At 51.7% G+C, this 15,088-nt stretch overlaps 68 non-coding genes and 2 pseudogenes across 68 annotated transcripts; all 70 read left to right on the forward strand.

The window, feature by feature from the left end:
- Positions 1-29: 29 nt before the first annotated feature.
- LOC120911353 lies at positions 30-148 on the forward strand. Its single transcript, XR_005742139.1, has one exon. It is a non-coding gene; the product is annotated as a 5S ribosomal RNA (ribosomal RNA).
- Positions 149-238: 90 nt separating this feature from the next.
- LOC120911354 lies at positions 239-357 on the forward strand. The gene has a single exon (XR_005742140.1). It is a non-coding gene; the product is annotated as a 5S ribosomal RNA (ribosomal RNA).
- Positions 358-447: 90 nt separating this feature from the next.
- Positions 448-566, forward strand: LOC120911355. The gene has a single exon (XR_005742141.1). It is a non-coding gene; the product is annotated as a 5S ribosomal RNA (ribosomal RNA).
- Positions 567-655: 89 nt separating this feature from the next.
- Positions 656-774, forward strand: LOC120911356. Its single transcript, XR_005742142.1, has one exon. It is a non-coding gene; the product is annotated as a 5S ribosomal RNA (ribosomal RNA).
- Positions 775-1,090: 316 nt separating this feature from the next.
- On the forward strand, positions 1,091-1,209 carry LOC120911359. The gene has a single exon (XR_005742144.1). It is a non-coding gene; the product is annotated as a 5S ribosomal RNA (ribosomal RNA).
- A 91-nt stretch (positions 1,210-1,300) lies between these two features.
- On the forward strand, positions 1,301-1,419 carry LOC120911360. The gene has a single exon (XR_005742145.1). It is a non-coding gene; the product is annotated as a 5S ribosomal RNA (ribosomal RNA).
- Positions 1,420-1,729: 310 nt separating this feature from the next.
- Positions 1,730-1,849, forward strand: LOC120912428 (annotated as a pseudogene).
- A 90-nt stretch (positions 1,850-1,939) lies between these two features.
- LOC120912406 lies at positions 1,940-2,054 on the forward strand (annotated as a pseudogene).
- Positions 2,055-2,144: 90 nt separating this feature from the next.
- On the forward strand, positions 2,145-2,262 carry LOC120912213. The gene has a single exon (XR_005742969.1). It is a non-coding gene; the product is annotated as a 5S ribosomal RNA (ribosomal RNA).
- A 90-nt stretch (positions 2,263-2,352) lies between these two features.
- LOC120911361 lies at positions 2,353-2,471 on the forward strand. The gene has a single exon (XR_005742146.1). It is a non-coding gene; the product is annotated as a 5S ribosomal RNA (ribosomal RNA).
- Positions 2,472-2,561: 90 nt separating this feature from the next.
- LOC120911362 lies at positions 2,562-2,680 on the forward strand. The gene has a single exon (XR_005742147.1). It is a non-coding gene; the product is annotated as a 5S ribosomal RNA (ribosomal RNA).
- An 89-nt stretch (positions 2,681-2,769) lies between these two features.
- LOC120911364 lies at positions 2,770-2,888 on the forward strand. The gene has a single exon (XR_005742148.1). It is a non-coding gene; the product is annotated as a 5S ribosomal RNA (ribosomal RNA).
- Positions 2,889-2,978: 90 nt separating this feature from the next.
- Positions 2,979-3,097, forward strand: LOC120911365. Its single transcript, XR_005742149.1, has one exon. It is a non-coding gene; the product is annotated as a 5S ribosomal RNA (ribosomal RNA).
- A 90-nt stretch (positions 3,098-3,187) lies between these two features.
- Positions 3,188-3,306, forward strand: LOC120911366. The gene has a single exon (XR_005742150.1). It is a non-coding gene; the product is annotated as a 5S ribosomal RNA (ribosomal RNA).
- Positions 3,307-3,396: 90 nt separating this feature from the next.
- On the forward strand, positions 3,397-3,515 carry LOC120911367. Its single transcript, XR_005742151.1, has one exon. It is a non-coding gene; the product is annotated as a 5S ribosomal RNA (ribosomal RNA).
- A 90-nt stretch (positions 3,516-3,605) lies between these two features.
- On the forward strand, positions 3,606-3,723 carry LOC120912239. The gene has a single exon (XR_005742994.1). It is a non-coding gene; the product is annotated as a 5S ribosomal RNA (ribosomal RNA).
- A 90-nt stretch (positions 3,724-3,813) lies between these two features.
- On the forward strand, positions 3,814-3,931 carry LOC120912226. Its single transcript, XR_005742981.1, has one exon. It is a non-coding gene; the product is annotated as a 5S ribosomal RNA (ribosomal RNA).
- A 90-nt stretch (positions 3,932-4,021) lies between these two features.
- Positions 4,022-4,139, forward strand: LOC120912204. Its single transcript, XR_005742960.1, has one exon. It is a non-coding gene; the product is annotated as a 5S ribosomal RNA (ribosomal RNA).
- Positions 4,140-4,229: 90 nt separating this feature from the next.
- On the forward strand, positions 4,230-4,349 carry LOC120912108. Its single transcript, XR_005742868.1, has one exon. It is a non-coding gene; the product is annotated as a 5S ribosomal RNA (ribosomal RNA).
- A 90-nt stretch (positions 4,350-4,439) lies between these two features.
- Positions 4,440-4,558, forward strand: LOC120911368. Its single transcript, XR_005742152.1, has one exon. It is a non-coding gene; the product is annotated as a 5S ribosomal RNA (ribosomal RNA).
- Positions 4,559-4,648: 90 nt separating this feature from the next.
- On the forward strand, positions 4,649-4,767 carry LOC120911369. The gene has a single exon (XR_005742153.1). It is a non-coding gene; the product is annotated as a 5S ribosomal RNA (ribosomal RNA).
- Positions 4,768-4,857: 90 nt separating this feature from the next.
- LOC120911371 lies at positions 4,858-4,976 on the forward strand. Its single transcript, XR_005742155.1, has one exon. It is a non-coding gene; the product is annotated as a 5S ribosomal RNA (ribosomal RNA).
- Positions 4,977-5,066: 90 nt separating this feature from the next.
- LOC120912187 lies at positions 5,067-5,184 on the forward strand. The gene has a single exon (XR_005742944.1). It is a non-coding gene; the product is annotated as a 5S ribosomal RNA (ribosomal RNA).
- A 90-nt stretch (positions 5,185-5,274) lies between these two features.
- On the forward strand, positions 5,275-5,393 carry LOC120911372. Its single transcript, XR_005742156.1, has one exon. It is a non-coding gene; the product is annotated as a 5S ribosomal RNA (ribosomal RNA).
- Positions 5,394-5,483: 90 nt separating this feature from the next.
- LOC120911373 lies at positions 5,484-5,602 on the forward strand. The gene has a single exon (XR_005742157.1). It is a non-coding gene; the product is annotated as a 5S ribosomal RNA (ribosomal RNA).
- Positions 5,603-5,692: 90 nt separating this feature from the next.
- LOC120911375 lies at positions 5,693-5,811 on the forward strand. The gene has a single exon (XR_005742158.1). It is a non-coding gene; the product is annotated as a 5S ribosomal RNA (ribosomal RNA).
- Positions 5,812-5,901: 90 nt separating this feature from the next.
- LOC120911376 lies at positions 5,902-6,020 on the forward strand. Its single transcript, XR_005742159.1, has one exon. It is a non-coding gene; the product is annotated as a 5S ribosomal RNA (ribosomal RNA).
- A 90-nt stretch (positions 6,021-6,110) lies between these two features.
- LOC120911377 lies at positions 6,111-6,229 on the forward strand. Its single transcript, XR_005742160.1, has one exon. It is a non-coding gene; the product is annotated as a 5S ribosomal RNA (ribosomal RNA).
- Positions 6,230-6,319: 90 nt separating this feature from the next.
- LOC120911378 lies at positions 6,320-6,438 on the forward strand. Its single transcript, XR_005742161.1, has one exon. It is a non-coding gene; the product is annotated as a 5S ribosomal RNA (ribosomal RNA).
- A 90-nt stretch (positions 6,439-6,528) lies between these two features.
- On the forward strand, positions 6,529-6,647 carry LOC120911379. Its single transcript, XR_005742162.1, has one exon. It is a non-coding gene; the product is annotated as a 5S ribosomal RNA (ribosomal RNA).
- A 90-nt stretch (positions 6,648-6,737) lies between these two features.
- Positions 6,738-6,856, forward strand: LOC120911380. The gene has a single exon (XR_005742164.1). It is a non-coding gene; the product is annotated as a 5S ribosomal RNA (ribosomal RNA).
- Positions 6,857-6,946: 90 nt separating this feature from the next.
- LOC120911381 lies at positions 6,947-7,065 on the forward strand. Its single transcript, XR_005742165.1, has one exon. It is a non-coding gene; the product is annotated as a 5S ribosomal RNA (ribosomal RNA).
- Positions 7,066-7,155: 90 nt separating this feature from the next.
- LOC120911383 lies at positions 7,156-7,274 on the forward strand. The gene has a single exon (XR_005742167.1). It is a non-coding gene; the product is annotated as a 5S ribosomal RNA (ribosomal RNA).
- A 90-nt stretch (positions 7,275-7,364) lies between these two features.
- Positions 7,365-7,483, forward strand: LOC120911384. The gene has a single exon (XR_005742168.1). It is a non-coding gene; the product is annotated as a 5S ribosomal RNA (ribosomal RNA).
- A 90-nt stretch (positions 7,484-7,573) lies between these two features.
- On the forward strand, positions 7,574-7,692 carry LOC120911386. The gene has a single exon (XR_005742169.1). It is a non-coding gene; the product is annotated as a 5S ribosomal RNA (ribosomal RNA).
- A 90-nt stretch (positions 7,693-7,782) lies between these two features.
- LOC120911387 lies at positions 7,783-7,901 on the forward strand. The gene has a single exon (XR_005742170.1). It is a non-coding gene; the product is annotated as a 5S ribosomal RNA (ribosomal RNA).
- Positions 7,902-7,991: 90 nt separating this feature from the next.
- Positions 7,992-8,110, forward strand: LOC120911388. Its single transcript, XR_005742171.1, has one exon. It is a non-coding gene; the product is annotated as a 5S ribosomal RNA (ribosomal RNA).
- A 90-nt stretch (positions 8,111-8,200) lies between these two features.
- On the forward strand, positions 8,201-8,319 carry LOC120911389. The gene has a single exon (XR_005742172.1). It is a non-coding gene; the product is annotated as a 5S ribosomal RNA (ribosomal RNA).
- A 90-nt stretch (positions 8,320-8,409) lies between these two features.
- LOC120911390 lies at positions 8,410-8,528 on the forward strand. Its single transcript, XR_005742173.1, has one exon. It is a non-coding gene; the product is annotated as a 5S ribosomal RNA (ribosomal RNA).
- Positions 8,529-8,618: 90 nt separating this feature from the next.
- LOC120911910 lies at positions 8,619-8,737 on the forward strand. The gene has a single exon (XR_005742679.1). It is a non-coding gene; the product is annotated as a 5S ribosomal RNA (ribosomal RNA).
- Positions 8,738-8,827: 90 nt separating this feature from the next.
- Positions 8,828-8,946, forward strand: LOC120911391. Its single transcript, XR_005742175.1, has one exon. It is a non-coding gene; the product is annotated as a 5S ribosomal RNA (ribosomal RNA).
- Positions 8,947-9,036: 90 nt separating this feature from the next.
- Positions 9,037-9,155, forward strand: LOC120911392. The gene has a single exon (XR_005742176.1). It is a non-coding gene; the product is annotated as a 5S ribosomal RNA (ribosomal RNA).
- A 90-nt stretch (positions 9,156-9,245) lies between these two features.
- On the forward strand, positions 9,246-9,364 carry LOC120912244. Its single transcript, XR_005742999.1, has one exon. It is a non-coding gene; the product is annotated as a 5S ribosomal RNA (ribosomal RNA).
- Positions 9,365-9,454: 90 nt separating this feature from the next.
- On the forward strand, positions 9,455-9,573 carry LOC120911393. Its single transcript, XR_005742177.1, has one exon. It is a non-coding gene; the product is annotated as a 5S ribosomal RNA (ribosomal RNA).
- A 90-nt stretch (positions 9,574-9,663) lies between these two features.
- LOC120911395 lies at positions 9,664-9,782 on the forward strand. The gene has a single exon (XR_005742179.1). It is a non-coding gene; the product is annotated as a 5S ribosomal RNA (ribosomal RNA).
- A 90-nt stretch (positions 9,783-9,872) lies between these two features.
- On the forward strand, positions 9,873-9,991 carry LOC120911397. Its single transcript, XR_005742180.1, has one exon. It is a non-coding gene; the product is annotated as a 5S ribosomal RNA (ribosomal RNA).
- Positions 9,992-10,081: 90 nt separating this feature from the next.
- On the forward strand, positions 10,082-10,200 carry LOC120911398. Its single transcript, XR_005742181.1, has one exon. It is a non-coding gene; the product is annotated as a 5S ribosomal RNA (ribosomal RNA).
- Positions 10,201-10,290: 90 nt separating this feature from the next.
- Positions 10,291-10,409, forward strand: LOC120911399. Its single transcript, XR_005742182.1, has one exon. It is a non-coding gene; the product is annotated as a 5S ribosomal RNA (ribosomal RNA).
- A 90-nt stretch (positions 10,410-10,499) lies between these two features.
- LOC120911400 lies at positions 10,500-10,618 on the forward strand. The gene has a single exon (XR_005742183.1). It is a non-coding gene; the product is annotated as a 5S ribosomal RNA (ribosomal RNA).
- Positions 10,619-10,708: 90 nt separating this feature from the next.
- Positions 10,709-10,827, forward strand: LOC120911402. The gene has a single exon (XR_005742185.1). It is a non-coding gene; the product is annotated as a 5S ribosomal RNA (ribosomal RNA).
- Positions 10,828-10,917: 90 nt separating this feature from the next.
- On the forward strand, positions 10,918-11,036 carry LOC120911403. The gene has a single exon (XR_005742186.1). It is a non-coding gene; the product is annotated as a 5S ribosomal RNA (ribosomal RNA).
- Positions 11,037-11,126: 90 nt separating this feature from the next.
- On the forward strand, positions 11,127-11,245 carry LOC120911404. Its single transcript, XR_005742187.1, has one exon. It is a non-coding gene; the product is annotated as a 5S ribosomal RNA (ribosomal RNA).
- A 90-nt stretch (positions 11,246-11,335) lies between these two features.
- LOC120912248 lies at positions 11,336-11,454 on the forward strand. Its single transcript, XR_005743003.1, has one exon. It is a non-coding gene; the product is annotated as a 5S ribosomal RNA (ribosomal RNA).
- Positions 11,455-11,544: 90 nt separating this feature from the next.
- Positions 11,545-11,663, forward strand: LOC120911405. The gene has a single exon (XR_005742188.1). It is a non-coding gene; the product is annotated as a 5S ribosomal RNA (ribosomal RNA).
- A 90-nt stretch (positions 11,664-11,753) lies between these two features.
- On the forward strand, positions 11,754-11,872 carry LOC120911406. Its single transcript, XR_005742189.1, has one exon. It is a non-coding gene; the product is annotated as a 5S ribosomal RNA (ribosomal RNA).
- A 90-nt stretch (positions 11,873-11,962) lies between these two features.
- On the forward strand, positions 11,963-12,081 carry LOC120911408. Its single transcript, XR_005742191.1, has one exon. It is a non-coding gene; the product is annotated as a 5S ribosomal RNA (ribosomal RNA).
- Positions 12,082-12,171: 90 nt separating this feature from the next.
- On the forward strand, positions 12,172-12,290 carry LOC120911409. Its single transcript, XR_005742192.1, has one exon. It is a non-coding gene; the product is annotated as a 5S ribosomal RNA (ribosomal RNA).
- A 90-nt stretch (positions 12,291-12,380) lies between these two features.
- Positions 12,381-12,499, forward strand: LOC120911410. The gene has a single exon (XR_005742193.1). It is a non-coding gene; the product is annotated as a 5S ribosomal RNA (ribosomal RNA).
- Positions 12,500-12,589: 90 nt separating this feature from the next.
- On the forward strand, positions 12,590-12,708 carry LOC120911411. Its single transcript, XR_005742194.1, has one exon. It is a non-coding gene; the product is annotated as a 5S ribosomal RNA (ribosomal RNA).
- A 90-nt stretch (positions 12,709-12,798) lies between these two features.
- On the forward strand, positions 12,799-12,917 carry LOC120911413. The gene has a single exon (XR_005742195.1). It is a non-coding gene; the product is annotated as a 5S ribosomal RNA (ribosomal RNA).
- A 90-nt stretch (positions 12,918-13,007) lies between these two features.
- On the forward strand, positions 13,008-13,126 carry LOC120911414. Its single transcript, XR_005742196.1, has one exon. It is a non-coding gene; the product is annotated as a 5S ribosomal RNA (ribosomal RNA).
- Positions 13,127-13,216: 90 nt separating this feature from the next.
- Positions 13,217-13,335, forward strand: LOC120911415. The gene has a single exon (XR_005742197.1). It is a non-coding gene; the product is annotated as a 5S ribosomal RNA (ribosomal RNA).
- Positions 13,336-13,425: 90 nt separating this feature from the next.
- On the forward strand, positions 13,426-13,544 carry LOC120911416. Its single transcript, XR_005742198.1, has one exon. It is a non-coding gene; the product is annotated as a 5S ribosomal RNA (ribosomal RNA).
- A 90-nt stretch (positions 13,545-13,634) lies between these two features.
- LOC120911417 lies at positions 13,635-13,753 on the forward strand. Its single transcript, XR_005742199.1, has one exon. It is a non-coding gene; the product is annotated as a 5S ribosomal RNA (ribosomal RNA).
- A 90-nt stretch (positions 13,754-13,843) lies between these two features.
- LOC120911418 lies at positions 13,844-13,962 on the forward strand. Its single transcript, XR_005742200.1, has one exon. It is a non-coding gene; the product is annotated as a 5S ribosomal RNA (ribosomal RNA).
- A 90-nt stretch (positions 13,963-14,052) lies between these two features.
- LOC120911420 lies at positions 14,053-14,171 on the forward strand. Its single transcript, XR_005742202.1, has one exon. It is a non-coding gene; the product is annotated as a 5S ribosomal RNA (ribosomal RNA).
- Positions 14,172-14,261: 90 nt separating this feature from the next.
- LOC120911421 lies at positions 14,262-14,380 on the forward strand. The gene has a single exon (XR_005742203.1). It is a non-coding gene; the product is annotated as a 5S ribosomal RNA (ribosomal RNA).
- Positions 14,381-14,470: 90 nt separating this feature from the next.
- On the forward strand, positions 14,471-14,589 carry LOC120911422. Its single transcript, XR_005742204.1, has one exon. It is a non-coding gene; the product is annotated as a 5S ribosomal RNA (ribosomal RNA).
- A 90-nt stretch (positions 14,590-14,679) lies between these two features.
- LOC120911423 lies at positions 14,680-14,798 on the forward strand. The gene has a single exon (XR_005742205.1). It is a non-coding gene; the product is annotated as a 5S ribosomal RNA (ribosomal RNA).
- A 90-nt stretch (positions 14,799-14,888) lies between these two features.
- Positions 14,889-15,007, forward strand: LOC120911424. The gene has a single exon (XR_005742206.1). It is a non-coding gene; the product is annotated as a 5S ribosomal RNA (ribosomal RNA).
- The last annotated feature ends 81 nt before the right edge of the window (positions 15,008-15,088 follow it).

Consider the following 15,088-nt stretch of genomic DNA (forward strand, 5'->3'; position numbering starts at 1 on the left):
CAAGAGAGTTAAGGACAGCCATGGTTATCGCCTACGGCCACATCACCTTGAAAGCGCCCGATCTCGTCTGATCTCGGAGGCTAAGCAGGGTCGGGCCTGGTTAGTACCTGGATGGGAGACCGCCTGGGAATACCAGGTGCTGTAGGCTTTTTTGTTTTGGTGGAGTCTTGAATCTCTTTTTTCCCCCAGTCTTTCTTCCATGCTATCTTCAAGAGAGTTAAGGACAGCCATGGTTATCGCCTACGGCCACATCACCTTGAAAGCGCCCGATCTCGTCTGATCTCGGAGGCTAAGCAGGGTCGGGCCTGGTTAGTACCTGGATGGGAGACCGCCTGGGAATACCAGGTGCTGTAGGCTTTTTTGTTTTGGTGGAGTCTTGAATCTCTTTTTTCCCCCAGTCTTTCTTCCATGCTATCTTCAAGAGAGTTAAGGACAGCCATGGTTATCGCCTACGGCCACATCACCTTGAAAGCGCCCGATCTCGTCTGATCTCGGAGGCTAAGCAGGGTCGGGCCTGGTTAGTACCTGGATGGGAGACCGCCTGGGAATACCAGGTGCTGTAGGCTTTTTTGTTTTGGAGAGTCTTGAATCTCTTTTTTCCCCCAGTCTTTCTTCCATGCTATCTTCAAGAGAGTTAAGGACAGCCATGGTTATCGCCTACGGCCACATCACCTTGAAAGCGCCCGATCTCGTCTGATCTCGGAGGCTAAGCAGGGTCGGGCCTGGTTAGTACCTGGATGGGAGACCGCCTGGGAATACCAGGTGCTGTAGGCTTTTTTGTTTTGGTGGAGTCTTGAATCTCTTTTTTCCCCCAGTCTTTCTTCCATGCTATCTTCAAGAGAGTTAAGGACAGCCATGGTCAGCCATGGTTATCGCCTACGGCACATCACCTTGAAAGCGCCCGATCTCGTCTGATTATCGGAGGCTATGCAGGGTCCGGGCCTGGTTTAGTTAGTACCTGGATTGGGAGACCGCCTGGGAATACCAGGTGCTGTAGGCTTTTTTGTTTTGGTGGAGTCTTGAATCTCTTTTTTCCCCCAGTCTTTCTTCCATGCTATCTTCAAGAGAGTTAAGGACAGCCATGGTTATCGCCTACGGCCACATCACCTTGAAAGCGCCCGATCTCGTCTGATCTCGGAGGCTAAGCAGGGTCGGGCCTGGTTAGTACCTGGATGGGAGACCGCCTGGGAATACCAGGTGCTGTAGGCTTTTTTGTTTTGGTGGAGTCTTGAATCTCTTTTTTTCCCCCAGTCTTTCTTCCATGCTATCTTCAAGAGAGTTAAGGACAGCCATGGTTATCGCCTACGGCCACATCACCTTGAAAGCGCCCGATCTCGTCTGATCTCGGAGGCTAAGCAGGGTCGGGCCTGGTTAGTACCTGGATGGGAGACCGCCTGGGAATACCAGGTGCTGTAGGCTTTTTTGTTTTGGTGGAGTCTTGAATCTCTTTTTTCCCCCAGTCTTTCTTCCATGCTATCTTCAAGAGAGTTAAGGACAGCCATGGTTATGCCTACGGGCCACATCACCTTGAAAGCGCCCGATCTCGTCTGATCTCGGAGGGCTAAGCAAGGGTCGGGCCTGGTTAGTACCTGGATGGAGACCGACCTGGGGGGGGGGGAATACCTGGGTGCTGTAGCTTTTTTTGTTTTGGTGGAGTCTTGAATCTCTTTTTTCCCCCAGTCTTTCTTCCATGCTATCTTCAAGAGAGTTAAGGACAGCCATGGTTATCGCCTACGGCCACATCACCTTGAAAGCGCCGATCTCGTCTGATCTCGGAGGCTAAGGCAGGGTCGGGCCTGGTTAGTACCTGGATGGAGACCGCCTGGGGAATACCAGGGTGCTGTAGGCTTTTTTGTTGTGGTGGGAGTCTTGAATCTCTTTTTTCCCCCAGTCTTTCTTCCATGCTATCTCAAGAGAGTTAGGACAGCCGATGGTTATCGCCTACGGCCACATCACCTTGAAGCGCCCGATCTCGTCGATCTCGGAGGCTAAGCAGGGTCGGGCCTGGTTAGTACCTGGATGGAGACCCCTGGGAATACCAGGTGCTGTAGGCTTTTTTGTTTTGGTGGAGTCTTGAATCTCTTTTTTCCCCCAGTCTTTCTTCCATGCTATCTTCAAGAGAGTTAAGGACAGCCATGGTTATCGCCTACGGCCACATCACCTTGAAAGCGCCGATCTCGTCTGATCTCGGAGGCTAAGCAGGGTCGGGCCTGGTTAGTACCTGGATGGGAGACCGCCTGGGAATACCAGGTGCTGTAGGCTTTTTTGTTTTGGTGGAGTCTTGAATCTCTTTTTTCCCCCAGTCTTTCTTCCATGCTATCTTCAAGAGAGTTAAGGACAGCCATGGTTATCGCCTACGGCCACATCACCTTGAAAGCGCCCGATCTCGTCTGATCTCGGAGGCTAAGCAGGGTCGGGCCTGGTTAGTACCTGGATGGGAGACCGCCTGGGAATACCAGGTGCTGTAGGCTTTTTTGTTTTGGTGGAGTCTTGAATCTCTTTTTTCCCCCAGTCTTTCTTCCATGCTATCTTCAAGAGAGTTAAGGACAGCCATGGTTATCGCCTACGGCCACATCACCTTGAAAGCGCCCGATCTCGTCTGATCTCGGAGGCTAAGCAGGGTCGGGCCTGGTTAGTACCTGGATGGGAGACCGCCTGGGAATACCAGGTGCTGTAGGCTTTTTGTTTTGGTGGAGTCTTGAATCTCTTTTTTCCCCCAGTCTTTCTTCCATGCTATCTTCAAGAGAGTTAAGGACAGCCATGGTTATCGCCTACGGCCACATCACCTTGAAAGCGCCCGATCTCGTCTGATCTCGGAGGCTAAGCAGGGTCGGGCCTGGTTAGTACCTGGATGGGAGACCGCCTGGGAATACCAGGTGCTGTAGGCTTTTTTGTTTTGGTGGAGTCTTGAATCTCTTTTTTCCCCCAGTCTTTCTTCCATGCTATCTTCAAGAGAGTTAAGGACAGCCATGGTTATCGCCTACGGCCACATCACCTTGAAAGCGCCCGATCTCGTCTGATCTCGGAGGCTAAGCAGGGTCGGGCCTGGTTAGTACCTGGATGGGAGACCGCCTGGGAATACCAGGTGCTGTAGGCTTTTTTGTTTTGGTGGAGTCTTGAATCTCTTTTTTCCCCCAGTCTTTCTTCCATGCTATCTTCAAGAGAGTTAAGGACAGCCATGGTTATCGCCTACGGCCACATCACCTTGAAAGCGCCCGATCTCGTCTGATCTCGGAGGCTAAGCAGGGTCGGGCCTGGTTAGTACCTGGATGGGAGACCGCCTGGGAATACCAGGTGCTGTAGGCTTTTTTGTTTTGGTGGAGTCTTGAATCTCTTTTTTCCCCCAGTCTTTCTTCCATGCTATCTTCAAGAGAGTTAAGGACAGCCATGGTTATCGCCTACGGCCACATCACCTTGAAAGCGCCCGATCTCGTCTGATCTCGGAGGCTAAGCAGGGTCGGGCCTGGTTAGTACCTGGATGGGAGACCGCCTGGGAATACCAGGTGCTGTAGGCTTTTTTGTTTTGGTGGAGTCTTGAATCTCTTTTTTCCCCCAGTCTTTCTTCCATGCTATCTTCAAGAGAGTTAAGGACAGCCATGGTTATCGCCTACGGCCACATCACCTTGAAAGCGCCCGATCTCGTCTGATCTCGGAGGCTAAGCAGGGTCGGGCCTGGTTAGTACCTGGATGGGAGACCGCCTGGAATACCAGGTGCTGTAGGCTTTTTTGTTTTGGTGGAGTCTTGAATCTCTTTTTTCCCCCAGTCTTTCTTCCATGCTATCTTCAAGAGAGTTAAGGACAGCCATGGTTATCGCCTACGGCCACATCACCTGAAAGCGCCCGATCTCGTCTGATCTCGGAGGCTAAGCAGGGTCGGGCCTGGTTAGTACCTGGATGGGAGACCGCCTGGGAATACCAGGTGCTGTAGGCTTTTTTGTTTTGGTGGAGTCTTGAATCTCTTTTTTCCCCCAGTCTTTCTTCCATGCTATCTTCAAGAGAGTTAAGGACAGCCATGGTTATCGCCTACGGCCACATCACCTTGAAAGCGCCCGATCTCGTCTGATCTCGGAGGCTAAGCAGGTCGGGCCTGGTTAGTACCTGGATGGGAGACCGCCTGGGAATACCAGGTGCTGTAGGCTTTTTTGTTTTGGTGGAGTCTTGAATCTCTTTTTTCCCCCAGTCTTTCTTCCATGCTATCTTCAAGAGAGTTAAGGACAGCCATGGTTATCGCCTACGGCCACATCACCTTGAAAGCGCCCGATCTCGTCTGATCTCGGAGGCTAAGCAGGGTCGGGCCTGGTTAGTACCTGGATGGGAGACCCGCCTGGGAATACCAGGTGCTGTAGGCTTTTTTGTTTTGGTGGAGTCTTGAATCTCTTTTTTCCCCCAGTCTTTCTTCCATGCTATCTTCAAGAGAGTTAAGGACAGCCATGGTTATCGCCTACGGCCACATCACCTTGAAAGCGCCCGATCTCGTCTGATCTCGGAGGCTAAGCAGGGTCGGGCCTGGTTAGTACCTGGATGGGAGACCGCCTGGGAATACCAGGTGCTGTAGGCTTTTTTGTTTTGGTGGAGTCTTGAATCTCTTTTTTCCCCCAGTCTTTCTTCCATGCTATCTTCAAGAGAGTTAAGGACAGCCATGGTTATCGCCTACGGCCACATCACCTTGAAAGCGCCCGATCTCGTCTGATCTCGGAGGCTAAGCAGGGTCGGGCCTGGTTAGTACCTGGATGGGAGACCGCCTGGGAATACCAGGTGCTGTAGGCTTTTTTGTTTTGGTGGAGTCTTGAATCTCTTTTTTCCCCCAGTCTTTCTTCCATGCTATCTTCAAGAGAGTTAAGGACAGCCATGGTTATCGCCTACGGCCACATCACCTTGAAAGCGCCCGATCTCGTCTGATCTCGGAGGCTAAGCAGGGTCGGGCCTGGTTAGTACCTGGATGGGAGACCGCCTGGGAATACCAGGTGCTGTAGGCTTTTTTGTTTTGGTGGAGTCTTGAATCTCTTTTTTCCCCCAGTCTTTCTTCCATGCTATCTTCAAGAGAGTTAAGGACAGCCATGGTTATCGCCTACGGCCACATCACCTTGAAAGCGCCCGATCTCGTCTGATCTCGGAGGCTAAGCAGGGTCGGGCCTGGTTAGTACCTGGATGGAGACCGCCTGGGAATACCAGGTGCTGTAGGCTTTTTTGTTTTGGTGGAGTCTTGAATCTCTTTTTTCCCCCAGTCTTTCTTCCATGCTATCTTCAAGAGAGTTAAGGACAGCCATGGTTATCGCCTACGGCCACATCACCTTGAAAGCGCCCGATCTCGTCTGATCTCGGAGGCTAAGCAGGGTCGGGCCTGGTTAGTACCTGGATGGGAGACCGCCTGGGAATACCAGGTGCTGTAGGCTTTTTTGTTTTGGTGGAGTCTTGAATCTCTTTTTTCCCCCAGTCTTTCTTCCATGCTATCTTCAAGAGAGTTAAGGACAGCCATGGTTATCGCCTACGGCCACATCACCTTGAAAGCGCCCGATCTCGTCTGATCTCGGAGGCTAAGCAGGGTCGGGCCTGGTTAGTACCTGGATGGGAGACCGCCTGGGAATACCAGGTGCTGTAGGCTTTTTTGTTTTGGTGGAGTCTTGAATCTCTTTTTTCCCCCAGTCTTTCTTCCATGCTATCTTCAAGAGAGTTAAGGACAGCCATGGTTATCGCCTACGGCCACATCACCTTGAAAGCGCCCGATCTCGTCTGATCTCGGAGGCTAAGCAGGGTCGGGCCTGGTTAGTACCTGGATGGGAGACCGCCTGGGAATACCAGGTGCTGTAGGCTTTTTTGTTTTGGTGGAGTCTTGAATCTCTTTTTTCCCCCAGTCTTTCTTCCATGCTATCTTCAAGAGAGTTAAGGACAGCCATGGTTATCGCCTACGGCCACATCACCTTGAAAGCGCCCGATCTCGTCTGATCTCGGAGGCTAAGCAGGGTCGGGCCTGGTTAGTACCTGGATGGGAGACCGCCTGGGAATACCAGGTGCTGTAGGCTTTTTTGTTTTGGTGGAGTCTTGAATCTCTTTTTTCCCCCAGTCTTTCTTCCATGCTATCTTCAAGAGGGTTAAGGACAGCCATGGTTATCGCCTACGGCCACATCACCTTGAAAGCGCCCGATCTCGTCTGATCTCGGAGGCTAAGCAGGGTCGGGCCTGGTTAGTACCTGGATGGGAGACCGCCTGGGAATACCAGGTGCTGTAGGCTTTTTTGTTTTGGTGGAGTCTTGAATCTCTTTTTTCCCCCAGTCTTTCTTCCATGCTATCTTCAAGAGAGTTAAGGACAGCCATGGTTATCGCCTACGGCCACATCACCTTGAAAGCGCCCGATCTCGTCTGATCTCGGAGGCTAAGCAGGGTCGGGCCTGGTTAGTACCTGGATGGGAGACCGCCTGGGAATACCAGGTGCTGTAGGCTTTTTTGTTTTGGTGGAGTCTTGAATCTCTTTTTTCCCCCAGTCTTTCTTCCATGCTATCTTCAAGAGAGTTAAGGACAGCCATGGTTATCGCCTACGGCCACATCACCTTGAAAGCGCCCGATCTCGTCTGATCTCGGAGGCTAAGCAGGGTCGGGCCTGGTTAGTACCTGGATGGGAGACCGCCTGGGAATACCAGGTGCTGTAGGCTTTTTTGTTTTGGTGGAGTCTTGAATCTCTTTTTTCCCCCAGTCTTTCTTCCATGCTATCTTCAAGAGAGTTAAGGACAGCCATGGTTATCGCCTACGGCCACATCACCTTGAAAGCGCCCGATCTCGTCTGATCTCGGAGGCTAAGCAGGGTCGGGCCTGGTTAGTACCTGGATGGGAGACCGCCTGGGAATACCAGGTGCTGTAGGCTTTTTTGTTTTGGTGGAGTCTTGAATCTCTTTTTTCCCCCAGTCTTTCTTCCATGCTATCTTCAAGAGAGTTAAGGACAGCCATGGTTATCGCCTACGGCCACATCACCTTGAAAGCGCCCGATCTCGTCTGATCTCGGAGGCTAAGCAGGGTCGGGCCTGGTTAGTACCTGGATGGGAGACCGCCTGGGAATACCAGGTGCTGTAGGCTTTTTTGTTTTGGTGGAGTCTTGAATCTCTTTTTTCCCCCAGTCTTTCTTCCATGCTATCTTCAAGAGAGTTAAGGACAGCCATGGTTATCGCCTACGGCCACATCACCTTGAAAGCGCCCGATCTCGTCTGATCTCGGAGGCTAAGCAGGGTCGGGCCTGGTTAGTACCTGGATGGGAGACCGCCTGGGAATACCAGGTGCTGTAGGCTTTTTTGTTTTGGTGGAGTCTTGAATCTCTTTTTTCCCCCAGTCTTTCTTCCATGCTATCTTCAAGAGAGTTAAGGACAGCCATGGTTATCGCCTACGGCCACATCACCTTGAAAGCGCCCGATCTCGTCTGATCTCGGAGGCTAAGCAGGGTCGGGCCTGGTTAGTACCTGGATGGGAGACCGCCTGGGAATACCAGGTGCTGTAGGCTTTTTTGTTTTGGTGGAGTCTTGAATCTCTTTTTTCCCCCAGTCTTTCTTCCATGCTATCTTCAAGAGAGTTAAGGACAGCCATGGTTATCGCCTACGGCCACATCACCTTGAAAGCGCCCGATCTCGTCTGATCTCGGAGGCTAAGCAGGGTCGGGCCTGGTTAGTACCTGGATGGGAGACCGCCTGGGAATACCAGGTGCTGTAGGCTTTTTTGTTTTGGTGGAGTCTTGAATCTCTTTTTTCCCCCAGTCTTTCTTCCATGCTATCTTCAAGAGAGTTAAGGACAGCCATGGTTATCGCCTACGGCCACATCACCTTGAAAGCGCCCGATCTCGTCTGATCTCGGAGGCTAAGCAGGGTCGGGCCTGGTTAGTACCTGGATGGGAGACCGCCTGGGAATACCAGGTGCTGTAGGCTTTTTTGTTTTGGTGGAGTCTTGAATCTCTTTTTTCCCCCAGTCTTTCTTCCATGCTATCTTCAAGAGAGTTAAGGACAGCCATGGTTATCGCCTACGGCCACATCACCTTGAAAGCGCCCGATCTCGTCTGATCTCGGAGGCTAAGCAGGGTCGGGCCTGGTTAGTACCTGGATGGGAGACCGCCTGGGAATACCAGGTGCTGTAGGCTTTTTTGTTTTGGTGGAGTCTTGAATCTCTTTTTTCCCCCAGTCTTTCTTCCATGCTATCTTCAAGAGAGTTAAGGACAGCCATGGTTATCGCCTACGGCCACATCACCTTGAAAGCGCCCGATCTCGTCTGATCTCGGAGGCTAAGCAGGGTCGGGCCTGGTTAGTACCTGGATGGGAGACCGCCTGGGAATACCAGGTGCTGTAGGCTTTTTTGTTTTGGTGGAGTCTTGAATCTCTTTTTTCCCCCAGTCTTTCTTCCATGCTATCTTCAAGAGAGTTAAGGACAGCCATGGTTATCGCCTACGGCCACATCACCTTGAAAGCGCCCGATCTCGTCTGATCTCGGAGGCTAAGCAGGGTCGGGCCTGGTTAGTACCTGGATGGGAGACCGCCTGGGAATACCAGGTGCTGTAGGCTTTTTTGTTTTGGTGGAGTCTTGAATCTCTTTTTTCCCCCAGTCTTTCTTCCATGCTATCTTCAAGAGAGTTAAGGACAGCCATGGTTATCGCCTACGGCCACATCCCCTTGAAAGCGCCCGATCTCGTCTGATCTCGGAGGCTAAGCAGGGTCGGGCCTGGTTAGTACCTGGATGGGAGACCGCCTGGGAATACCAGGTGCTGTAGGCTTTTTTGTTTTGGTGGAGTCTTGAATCTCTTTTTTCCCCCAGTCTTTCTTCCATGCTATCTTCAAGAGAGTTAAGGACAGCCATGGTTATCGCCTACGGCCACATCACCTTGAAAGCGCCCGATCTCGTCTGATCTCGGAGGCTAAGCAGGGTCGGGCCTGGTTAGTACCTGGATGGGAGACCGCCTGGGAATACCAGGTGCTGTAGGCTTTTTTGTTTTGGTGGAGTCTTGAATCTCTTTTTTCCCCCAGTCTTTCTTCCATGCTATCTTCAAGAGAGTTAAGGACAGCCATGGTTATCGCCTACGGCCACATCACCTTGAAAGCGCCCGATCTCGTCTGATCTCGGAGGCTAAGCAGGGTCGGGCCTGGTTAGTACCTGGATGGGAGACCGCCTGGGAATACCAGGTGCTGTAGGCTTTTTTGTTTTGGTGGAGTCTTGAATCTCTTTTTTCCCCCAGTCTTTCTTCCATGCTATCTTCAAGAGAGTTAAGGACAGCCATGGTTATCGCCTACGGCCACATCACCTTGAAAGCGCCCGATCTGGTCTGATCTCGAAGGCTAAGCAGGGTCGGGCCTGGTTAGTACCTGGATGGGAGACCGCCTGGGAATACCAGGTGCTGTAGGCTTTTTTGTTTTGGTGGAGTCTTGAATCTCTTTTTTCCCCCAGTCTTTCTTCCATGCTATCTTCAAGAGAGTTAAGGACAGCCATGGTTATCGCCTACGGCCACATCACCTTGAAAGCGCCCGATCTCGTCTGATCTCGGAGGCTAAGCAGGGTCGGGCCTGGTTAGTACCTGGATGGGAGACCGCCTGGGAATACCAGGTGCTGTAGGCTTTTTTGTTTTGGTGGAGTCTTGAATCTCTTTTTTCCCCCAGTCTTTCTTCCATGCTATCTTCAAGAGAGTTAAGGACAGCCATGGTTATCGCCTACGGCCACATCACCTTGAAAGCGCCCGATCTCGTCTGATCTCGGAGGCTAAGCAGGGTCGGGCCTGGTTAGTACCTGGATGGGAGACCGCCTGGGAATACCAGGTGCTGTAGGCTTTTTTGTTTTGGTGGAGTCTTGAATCTCTTTTTTCCCCCAGTCTTTCTTCCATGCTATCTTCAAGAGAGTTAAGGACAGCCATGGTTATCGCCTACGGCCACATCACCTTGAAAGCGCCCGATCTCGTCTGATCTCGGAGGCTAAGCAGGGTCGGGCCTGGTTAGTACCTGGATGGGAGACCGCCTGGGAATACCAGGTGCTGTAGGCTTTTTTGTTTTGGTGGAGTCTTGAATCTCTTTTTTCCCCCAGTCTTTCTTCCATGCTATCTTCAAGAGAGTTAAGGACAGCCATGGTTATCGCCTACGGCCACATCACCTTGAAAGCGCCCGATCTCGTCTGATCTCGGAGGCTAAGCAGGGTCGGGCCTGGTTAGTACCTGGATGGGAGACCGCCTGGGAATACCAGGTGCTGTAGGCTTTTTTGTTTTGGTGGAGTCTTGAATCTCTTTTTTCCCCCAGTCTTTCTTCCATGCTATCTTCAAGAGAGTTAAGGACAGCCATGGTTATCGCCTACGGCCACATCACCTTGAAAGCGCCCGATCTCGTCTGATCTCGGAGGCTAAGCAGGGTCGGGCCTGGTTAGTACCTGGATGGGAGACCGCCTGGGAATACCAGGTGCTGTAGGCTTTTTTGTTTTGGTGGAGTCTTGAATCTCTTTTTTCCCCCAGTCTTTCTTCCATGCTATCTTCAAGAGAGTTAAGGACAGCCATGGTTATCGCCTACGGCCACATCACCTTGAAAGCGCCCGATCTCGTCTGATCTCGGAGGCTAAGCAGGGTCGGGCCTGGTTAGTACCTGGATGGGAGACCGCCTGGGAATACCAGGTGCTGTAGGCTTTTTTGTTTTGGTGGAGTCTTGAATCTCTTTTTTCCCCCAGTCTTTCTTCCATGCTATCTTCAAGAGAGTTAAGGACAGCCATGGTTATCGCCTACGGCCACATCACCTTGAAAGCGCCCGATCTCGTCTGATCTCGGAGGCTAAGCAGGGTCGGGCCTGGTTAGTACCTGGATGGGAGACCGCCTGGGAATACCAGGTGCTGTAGGCTTTTTTGTTTTGGTGGAGTCTTGAATCTCTTTTTTCCCCCAGTCTTTCTTCCATGCTATCTTCAAGAGAGTTAAGGACAGCCATGGTTATCGCCTACGGCCACATCACCTTGAAAGCGCCCGATCTCGTCTGATCTCGGAGGCTAAGCAGGGTCGGGCCTGGTTAGTACCTGGATGGGAGACCGCCTGGGAATACCAGGTGCTGTAGGCTTTTTTGTTTTGGTGGAGTCTTGAATCTCTTTTTTCCCCCAGTCTTTCTTCCATGCTATCTTCAAGAGAGTTAAGGACAGCCATGGTTATCGCCTACGGCCACATCACCTTGAAAGCGCCCGATCTCGTCTGATCTCGGAGGCTAAGCAGGGTCGGGCCTGGTTAGTACCTGGATGGGAGACCGCCTGGGAATACCAGGTGCTGTAGGCTTTTTTGTTTTGGTGGAGTCTTGAATCTCTTTTTTCCCCCAGTCTTTCTTCCATGCTATCTTCAAGAGAGTTAAGGACAGCCATGGTTATCGCCTACGGCCACATCACCTTGAAAGCGCCCGATCTCGTCTGATCTCGGAGGCTAAGCAGGGTCGGGCCTGGTTAGTACCTGGATGATAGACCGCCTGGGAATACCAGGTGCTGTAGGCTTTTTTGTTTTGGTGGAGTCTTGAATCTGTTTTTTCCCCCAGTCTTTCTTCCATGCTATCTTCAAGAGAGTTAAGGACAGCCATGGTTATCGCCTACGGCCACATCACCTTGAAAGCGCCCGATCTCGTCTGATCTCGGAGGCTAAGCAGGGTCGGGCCTGGTTAGTACCTGGATGGGAGACCGCCTGGGAATACCAGGTGCTGTAGGCTTTTTTGTTTTGGTGGAGTCTTGAATCTCTTTTTTCCCCCAGTCTTTCTTCCATGCTATCTTCAAGAGAGTTAAGGACAGCCATGGTTATCGCCTACGGCCACATCACCTTGAAAGCGCCCGATCTCGTCTGATCTCGGAGGCTAAGCAGGGTCGGGCCTGGTTAGTACCTGGATGGGAGACCGCCTGGGAATACCAGGTGCTGTAGGCTTTTTTGTTTTGGTGGAGTCTTGAATCTCTTTTTTCCCCCAGTCTTTCTTCCATGCTATCTTCAAGAGAGTTAAGGACAGCCATGGTTATCGCCTACGGCCACATCACCTTGAAAGCGCCCGATCTCGTCTGATCTCGGAGGCTAAGCAGGGTCGGGCCTGGTTAGTACCTGGATGGGAGACCGCCTGGGAATACCAGGTGCTGTAGGCTTTTTTGTTTTGGTGGAGTCTTGAATCTCTTTTTTCCCCCAGTCTTTCTTCCATGCTATCTTCAAGAGAGTTAAGGACAGCCATGGTTATCGCCTACGGCCACATCACCTTGAAAGCGCCCGATCTCGTCTGATCTCGGAGGCTAAGCAGGGTCGGGCCTGGTTAGTACCTGGATGGGAGACCGCCTGGGAATACCAGGTGCTGTAGGCTTTTTTGTTTTGGTGGAGTCTTGAATCTCTTTTTTCCCCCAGTCTTTCTTCCATGCTATCTTCAAGAGAGTTAAGGACAGCCATGGTTATCGCCTACGGCCACATCACCTTGAAAGCGCCCGATCTCGTCTGATCTCGGAGGCTAAGCAGGGTCGGGCCTGGTTAGTACCTGGATGGGAGACCGCCTGGGAATACCAGGTGCTGTAGGCTTTTTTGTTTTGGTGGAGTCTTGAATCTCTTTTTTCCCCCAGTCTTTCTTCCATGCTATCTTCAAGAGAGTTAAGGACAGCCATGGTTATCGCCTACGGCCACATCACCTTGAAAGCGCCCGATCTCGTCTGATCTCGGAGGCTAAGCAGGGTCGGGCCTGGTTAGTACCTGGATGGGAGACCGCCTGGGAATACCAGGTGCTGTAGGCTTTTTTGTTTTGGTGGAGTCTTGAATCTCTTTTTTCCCCCAGTCTTTCTTCCATGCTATCTTCAAGAGAGTTAAGGACAGCCATGGTTATCGCCTACGGCCACATCACCTTGAAAGCGCCCGATCTCGTCTGATCTCGGAGGCTAAGCAGGGTCGGGCCTGGTTAGTACCTGGATGGGAGACCGCCTGGGAATACCAGGTGCTGTAGGCTTTTTTGTTTTGGTGGAGTCTTGAATCTCTTTTTTCCCCCAGTCTTTCTTCCATGCTATCTTCAAGAGAGTTAAGGACAGCCATGGTTATCGCCTACGGCCACATCACCTTGAAAGCGCCCGATCTCGTCTGATCTCGGAGGCTAAGCAGGGTCGGGCCTGGTTAGTACCTGGATGGGAGACCGCCTGGGAATACCAGGTGCTGTAGGCTTTTTTGTTTTGGTGGAGTCTTGAATCTCTTTTTTCCCCCAGTCTTTCTTCCATGCTATCTTCAAGAGAGTTAAGGACAGCCATGGTTATCGCCTACGGCCACATCACCTTGAAAGCGCCCGATCTCGTCTGATCTCGGAGGCTAAGCAGGGTCGGGCCTGGTTAGTACCTGGATGGGAGACCGCCTGGGAATACCAGGTGCTGTAGGCTTTTTTGTTTTGGTGGAGTCTTGAATCTCTTTTTTCCCCCAGTCTTTCTTCCATGCTATCTTCAAGAGAGTTAAGGACAGCCATGGTTATCGCCTACGGCCACATCACCTTGAAAGCGCCCGATCTCGTCTGATCTCGGAGGCTAAGCAGGGTCGGGCCTGGTTAGTACCTGGATGGGAGACCGCCTGGGAATACCAGGTGCTGTAGGCTTTTTTGTTTTGGTGGAGTCTTGAATCTCTTTTTTCCCCCAGTCTTTCTTCCATGCTATCTTCAAGAGAGTTAAGGACAGCCATGGTTATCGCCTACGGCCACATCACCTTGAAAGCGCCCGATCTCGTCTGATCTCGGAGGCTAAGCAGGGTCGGGCCTGGTTAGTACCTGGATGGGAGACCGCCTGGGAATACCAGGTGCTGTAGGCTTTTTTGTTTTGGTGGAGTCTTGAATCTCTTTTTTCCCCCAGTCTTTCTTCCATGCTATCTTCAAGAGAGTTAAGGACAGCCATGGTTATCGCCTACGGCCACATCACCTTGAAAGCGCCCGATCTCGTCTGATCTCGGAGGCTAAGCAGGGTCGGGCCTGGTTAGTACCTGGATGGGAGACCGCCTGGGAATACCAGGTGCTGTAGGCTTTTTTGTTTTGGTGGAGTCTTGAATCTCTTTTTTCCCCCAGTCTTTCTTCCATGCTATCTTCAAGAGAGTTAAGGACAGCCATGGTTATCGCCTACGGCCACATCACCTTGAAAGCGCCCGATCTCGTCTGATCTCGGAGGCTAAGCAGGGTCGGGCCTGGTTAGTACCTGGATGGGAGACCGCCTGGGAATACCAGGTGCTGTAGGCTTTTTTGTTTTGGTGGAGTCTTGAATCTCTTTTTTCCCCCAGTCTTTCTTCCATGCTATCTTCAAGAGAGTTAAGGACAGCCATGGTTATCGCCTACGGCCACATCACCTTGAAAGCGCCCGATCTCGTCTGATCTCGGAGGCTAAGCAGGGTCGGGCCTGGTTAGTACCTGGATGGGAGACCGCCTGGGAATACCAGGTGCTGTAGGCTTTTTTGTTTTGGTGGAGTCTTGAATCTCTTTTTTCCCCCAGTCTTTCTTCCATGCTATCTTCAAGAGAGTTAAGGACAGCCATGGTTATCGCCTACGGCCACATCACCTTGAAAGCGCCCGATCTCGTCTGATCTCGGAGGCTAAGCAGGGTCGGGCCTGGTTAGTACCTGGATGGGAGACCGCCTGGGAATACCAGGTGCTGTAGGCTTTTTTGTTTTGGTGGAGTCTTGAATCTCTTTTTTCCCCCAGTCTTTCTTCCATGCTATCTTCAAGAGAGTTAAGGACAGCCATGGTTATCGCCTACGGCCACATCACCTTGAAAGCGCCCGATCTCGTCTGATCTCGGAGGCTAAGCAGGGTCGGGCCTGGTTAGTACCTGGATGGGAGACCGCCTGGGAATACCAGGTGCTGTAGGCTTTTTTGTTTTGGTGGAGTCTTGAATCTCTTTTTTCCCCCAGTCTTTCTTCCATGCTATCTTCAAGAGAGTTAAGGACAGCCATGGTTATCGCCTACGGCCACATCACCTTGAAAGCGCCCGATCTCGTCTGATCTCGGAGGCTAAGCAGGGTCGGGCCTGGTTAGTACCTGGATGGGAGACCGCCTGGGAATACCAGGTGCTGTAGGCTTTTTTGTTTTGGTGGAGTCTTGAATCTCTTTTTTCCCCCAGTCTTTCTTCCATGCTATCTTCAAGAGAGTTAAGGACAGCC

The sequence above is a fragment of the Rana temporaria genome, chromosome 8 (genome assembly GCF_905171775.1).
Source record: "Rana temporaria chromosome 8, aRanTem1.1, whole genome shotgun sequence".
In the NCBI taxonomy this organism is placed as follows: domain Eukaryota; kingdom Metazoa; phylum Chordata; class Amphibia; order Anura; family Ranidae; genus Rana; species Rana temporaria.